Genomic DNA, 6577 nt, shown 5'->3' on the forward strand with positions numbered 1-6577 from the left:
AGAAGTCTCTGAAGTTTCTTTGATACAGGGCACTATTCTCATTCTTGAAGGCACCAACCTCGTGACCTAATAATCTCCCCTAGACCCTGCCTCCTAATGCCATCAGGTTGGGGATGAGGATTGAGCATAATAAGCTGTGTTGTTGCTATTGTTATTTTGAAATAGAGTCTCACTTACATAGCCCAAGTTAGCCTCAAACTTATGATTCCCTTGCCTACTGCTGAATGAACCACCATATCTGTTTCAATGCAAGAATGTATTTATTTATTTAGTTATTTATTTATGTTGATCGAGGGGCTTGAACTCTGGGCCCAGGTGCTGTGCTGAGCTCTTCAGCTAGTGCTCTACCACTTGAGCCACAGCACCACTTCTGGTTTTCTAGTAGTTTGTTGGAGATAACAGTCTCACAGACTTTACTGCCCAGGCTGGCTTTGAACTGAATCCTCAGGTCTCAGATTCCTGAGGAGCTAGGATTACGGGCATGAGCCACCAGCACCTGGCCAATGTAAAAATTTAAAGAACCATAAACATTGGGCTCATTGCTGGTTCTGTGCTCTGTAAGGAATAAACAAGCTGACTGATGTTGTAACATATGCAGATAAACAATTCATATTTTAATCACTACAGATTATCTGTTAATTTTATTAGAAACATTTACCACTCATTAACTCTATACAGAGAAAATGTTCTACTTTGTTAAATTCAATTTCCTGGCCCACTTTTACATTGAATCCCTTTGTTTATAAGTTGGTTAAATATTCTTTTAAAGTGTAAACCTCTGATTACAGCATTATTGACATTTATTCTTTCCCTAGGGATCCTTTCAAATCCTTGTCTGATCTAGAGGAACAAGTTTGGAGATTTGTGGTTTCCAATTTGTTGGTTTTGTGATTGGTTTTGTAACTCCAAGTCCCTAGGTGTCCCAGGCCCCAGTATCCTAATGCATTCAAATGACATCCATAATGTATAAATTAATTCAAAGACAAATATCTGAGAATGAGAAGGAAGCTATGTAATACAGGTGAATTGCTCCATGATGAGGAGGTAAAGGTTCTTATCTTTCAGGTTGAAACTCTAACTCATCCTGGCTCACCAGACTTTCTGCATAGAGACAAAAGTAAACAGCTGGGAATTCCCCTGCATATTCCCAGTCTCTCAATTCCAGGAAATGTGCCAATTCTTTACTAGGTTGAAATTAACAAAACAAACATTGTGTTACCCAATTTGGTTAATATCTCTTTGCAATGTACTGGTATAAGGGATCAGGATTGTAGCTACAAGCTATTTGTAAACAGAGCATTTTGTATCCACTCAAAATGACAGTAATCATAGACAGATTAGCAACTTTAAAGTCTAAAGTTTTGTGCTAAGATATATTAAACTATATATTAAACCATATTAACATTGTATTATTAAGTTGGGTTAAATTCTTAATGTTTATGTGCAGTTAGCCCACATTGTCCTCCAACCTCCCTTCTCCTTTCCCTTTGCCTTTTTCTTCTTCCCTCCCCCATGATTTCCTCCTGCTCTCCTCTTCTTTCTCTTTCTCTTTTCCTTTCTCTCCCCCTTCCACTCCCTTCCTCTCCTCTCTCATCAGATTATTTTCTACTTCATCAAACACCTTCACAAATTGACAACTATTGTCTGTATTTCTTTATGTGATTATGAGTGTTTAAGAAAGACCCAAAAATCGCCAACTGCCTCTGGAACAAAGACCTAAGACCAGATACAGCAACTGTTGATGGGAAAATGGTGAGAAGTAAGCAAACAGGCAAACCGGAGCAAGGCTCTTTCTTCTTCCAATCTTTGGTGTTTTAGCGCCTTCTATTGATATAATTTAGGAATACAGCCAGTAGAGGAGAAATAGGTTTGCCTAGTTCCAATCAAAACATCGCAAGGAACTCAAAAGGGAGGCATTAGTTGGATAATGAGCTCATCCCATGTAATTGTACACCATAGATCAACGAGAAGGAGCAAGTTCACTTATGTTGAAGAAATGAGTGAGCATTGACCATGTCCAAAGGAGAAATCTAATTTTAAAAATAAAGTTTAAAACTTTTTTTAAAAAGCCTAATTTTGGTACCTTGCATCTTGTATATATCTAATTTGAGGAGGGGAAGGGAAATAAAAAAATGCTAAAACAAGGACACAGGATGACCCATTGCAACAATCGATGATACTCACAAGATACTATGTTGGAAATGATCTTTACACCTTCAGAGGGGGAGAGAAATGGGGAAGGGTAGGGGAGAGAAGAGATAGTAGGGAAAAAACAAAGGAGTGGGTAACAAGGTTGGACAAGAAATGTACTCATTACCTTACTCATGTAACTGCAACCCCTCTGTACAGCATCTTTACAACAAAATAAAATTTTAAAATAAACCTAAAACCCTCCTCTCCTTTATCCATACTTTTTTTTTTTTTTTGCTAGTCCTGGGGCTTGAACTCAGAGCCTGGGCACTGTCCCTGAGCTTGTTTTTGCTCAAGACTAGCACTCTACACACAGCACCACTTCCTGCTTTTTCTGTTTATGTGGTATTGAGGAATTGAATTTGGGGCTTCATGCATGCTAGGCAAGCACTCTACCACTAAGCCACATTCCCAGCCCTCTCCATACTTTTTTGTAATATGGTTTTATATAGATCTTCCCATTGAGAAGTCTGGATCATTTATTTCTCTACAACTTGCATATACATTGTTCTGTGACTTGTTGTGGTTGATAAGATCTTCATAAATGTGCAAGCAGGGACATCCTGATACGATAGAGGAAGTAAGGATGGAATATAATATTTGACTTGCATTGTATAAAATGGATAATGAATTATTTTAAGATATAAATGCAACCGTGGTTTCTCCACAGCTATTTTAGCTATTTTAGCTTCTGTAACCCTGCTTCTGCTGTTTTCTGGACAATGTGTGCCCTAACCCAGCTGAGCCTTCACCACCCTTTGTACTATTCCCGAGCCTCCTGCCAGAAAAACCTTGGCTGGAAATTTAAACTTAAGGTGTGAATTTCTTCCTTCCTTTCTTTCTTTCTTTCTTTCTTTCTTTCTTTCTTTCTTTCTTTCTTTCTTTCTTTCTTTCTTTCTTTCTTTCTTTCTTTCTTTCTTTCTTTCTTTCTTTCTTTCTTTCTTTCTTTCTTTCTTTCTTTCTTTCTTTCTTTCTTTCTGTCTGTTGTGATGCTTGAACTCTGGGCCTGAGCACTGTCCCTTAGCTCTTTAGCTCAAGGCTAGTGCTCTACCACTTGAGCCACAGAGCCACTTCCAGTTTTCCGGTAGTTAATTGGAGGTAAGAGTTTCACAGACTTTCCTGCCCGGGTTGGCTTTGAACCGCTATCCTCAGATCTCAGCCTCCTGAGTAGCTAGGATTACAGGCATGAGCCACCAGCGCCCAGCTAAGGTACATATTTCTTGTAACAATCATTGGCTAAAACCAACACCCAACCTCTCCCTTTCCCTACCCTAGCCAAAAGTGCTTAAAAGCCAGTGTGGACTGGCACTCAGGACCGTTTCCTGGGATCCCGACTCTAGGTACAGTCCTGGCGCATCAGTACTTTTGCTCCATAATATCTTTTACATTTTTACTGTAGACTGAGTGGTCTCACCCTAGAACAATACAAAGAACTCGTCTATTGTGACTTTTCCTTTTTATGCTCTGGGACTCAATGAAAATATGAGCAAATTACATGTGGTGAGAAATAGGAGGCGATTATCCCAGCTGTCTAATGCAATTCCATCTTGATCTGATCTGCCCCAGCCAACCCAGCTAAAAGATATGAGGAGTCCAGTCAACATCAGCTGAACCCATCTCAAGAAAAAAAACAGCTTTGTTACCACAGTTGAATGCCAAACCACAACAGCAAGGTTAAATAAATGCTCATTGTTCAAAGCCATTACATTTTGAGGAAGTTTATGACAGCCAAAAGTTAACTGATAGTTGATATAGTAACTACTCTAGGCCCTGTGGCTTGGCACCAGAGAACAGAGGAAAAAAAACTCTTTCAAGCTTCTTTCCTCAAATTTCCCAGATGACAAATGAATTTTAGAATCAAAAAACACCAAAGTAGTGCTTCAGTAGAAACATAGTCTGTTCCCAAATGTACCACTGAGGGAGAACATTTCAAACATGGTAGAAGCAGTCTCTACTGGCCTGCCACAGGTTGTTGAATTAGGGCTTTGGCCTGTCAGCATTGTACATCCCTGTGTGGAGCAGATTCACACAAAATGCTATGACTTCTGTCTCAGTTACTTATACCAGAACTACTGGATTTTAACCATAGCCAGGCAAAGATTTCTTTCTCCATAAGGGAATTGTGTTGGTTGTTATTTCTTTCTTCCCTCCCTCCCTCCCTCCCTCCTTCCCTCCCTCCCTCCCTTCCTTCCTTCCTTCTTTCCTTCCTTCCTTCCTTCCTTCCTTCCTTCCCTTCACCTCCCTCCCTTCTTTCTTTCTTCCTTTTTCATAGTGGAGCAGAGGTTGGAAGTAGAAATGGTCAACTCTTACTTAGTTACTTGCTTTCTGGAAAATAGAGAATGATTTGAGAAGCAAACTACTTCCTGGATCGTGAGTAGACTGAAAGAAAGAAGTCAGTTTGGAATTAGACTTAAACCATTACTTTTGGTGTATTGGGTAATGGCACTGAGTCAACAGAGTAGAGGTTTGGGGCAACAGCATTCTTACAGGTACTGAAGGGATGACTAACTTTGACTACCCCAGCCCCCTCCTCTCTATCCTTCCTCTTTTCTTTAAAAAACACAAACTCATAGCCAGCGCACTAAAAGAATTGTATCTTCAGGCTAAGCCTGCAGAGATGCCTCCTTAGCCAGCTGGGCATGGTGTTGGGGTGCCGGCAGCCTCACCTGTCTCGGGGTGCTCAGAGCTTGCAGCACTTGAAGCTCATTTACCTTGTCCATGCAGAGTGCACTTTCCTGATTCTGTTTTCTGCTATCTGTGATCCCAGATGAGGGTTATCCTTGCAGGGTGGAGAATTTCAGTTTGAAATGGAAGTTCCTTGATGCGTACAACACGGAGCCTCCCAAAGTGAATTGCCTGAGCAAGATCTGGCACCCGCACATCACAGCAATGGGGGAAATGTGTCTAAGATATTGAGAGAGCATTCTATCCATGGCACGGCTGGGCCGTAAAGGATGTTTGGGAATTAAACTTTTTTATTTATTGATCTTCTGAACCTTTTTTTTTTTTTGGTCGTAGGGCTTGAACTCTGGGCCTGGGCGCTGCCCCTCAGCTCTTCAGCTCAAGGCTAGCACTCTACCACTTGAGCCACAGCACCACTTCTGGCTTTTTCTGTTTATGTGGTGCTGAGGAATCGAACCCAAGGCCTCATGCATGCAAGGCAAGCGCTCTACCACTGAGCCACCTTTCCAGCCCAATCTTGTGAACTTTGATGACCCGTTGAACATCGAAGTTGCAGAACACCACCTGGGAGACCAGGATGACTTCTGGAAGAAGTGGATGGCTGCATCACAGGTTACAGACGAGAGCATTGCAGGCCCGTGGACTGAATCACAGCTCCATTGCCATGTGGAGCAGCACAAGGTAGCCCTGCTCCCATGTGCCTGCAGCCCCACAGGACTGTCCCAGGCCTGTGACCATCTCCCAAAGAAGACCATCCTCCAGATGGTGGGTGAACACAAAGAACAAGAAAGCGTTTGGGCCTCCAGAGTTGTCTGCTTCCCTTAACACGTTTACTTTTTTTTTTTTTTTTTTTGTCGGTCGTGGGGCTTGAACTCTGGGCCTGGGAGCTGTCCTTCAGCTCTATCAGCTCAAGGCGAGGGCTCTACCACATGAGCTACAGCGCCACTTCCGGTTTTCTGGTGGTTTATTGGAGATAGGAGTCTCACGGTCTCTCCTGCCTGGGCTGGCTTTGAACTGCGATCCTCAGATCTCAGCCTCCTGAGTAGCTAGGATTACAGGCGTGAGCCACCAGCACCCGGCCAACACATTTACTTTTTTAAAAGTTTTTTATTTTATCGTAAAGATCATGTACAGAAGGGTTACAGTTACATAAGTCAGGTAATGAGTACATTTCTTCTTGAACAGCGTCACCTCCTCCCTCATTTTCTCCCAGGTTTTTCTTCCCAAGCTCCCTCCCTCTCAAGTTGCATAGTTCATTTCCAATGTAGTGTCCAGTGAGTGTCACTGCTGAATTGGTTCACCGTGTGTCCTGAGAGACTTCTCAGAAGTTGTCATTAGCTCAACCATAGAGGCTAGTGCTTGCTTCCCTCTCCCCAACCCCAGCAGTGTCCTGCACAAGCCACGCAATGATGTGTTCAGAAAGCCGCTGCAGACTGAGACTGGATGCACATTCTCTTAGCTTCTTCCACTCTGGTTGGCCCTGCCTACATGTGACGCTCCCAAAAGGCCTTGTCCTTCACTACAGATCTTAACTGAAATGCATATTTCATTTACTAGCAGACACAAAGATGTCAGGTCAAGCAACTCTTGAAGAGAAATACAAAGAAACTATGGAAGGCCATGTTAGTCATTCTCTCCAAGCACAGCGGAAGGCAAGTCCCTAAACACCAGCTGTTGCTCTCATGTCCAGCTGTGGTGAGGATGT

This window comes from Dipodomys spectabilis, unplaced genomic scaffold (genome assembly GCF_019054845.1).
Source record: "Dipodomys spectabilis isolate Male_0828 unplaced genomic scaffold, ASM1905484v1 ptg000001l, whole genome shotgun sequence".
Lineage (NCBI taxonomy): Eukaryota > Metazoa > Chordata > Mammalia > Rodentia > Heteromyidae > Dipodomys > Dipodomys spectabilis.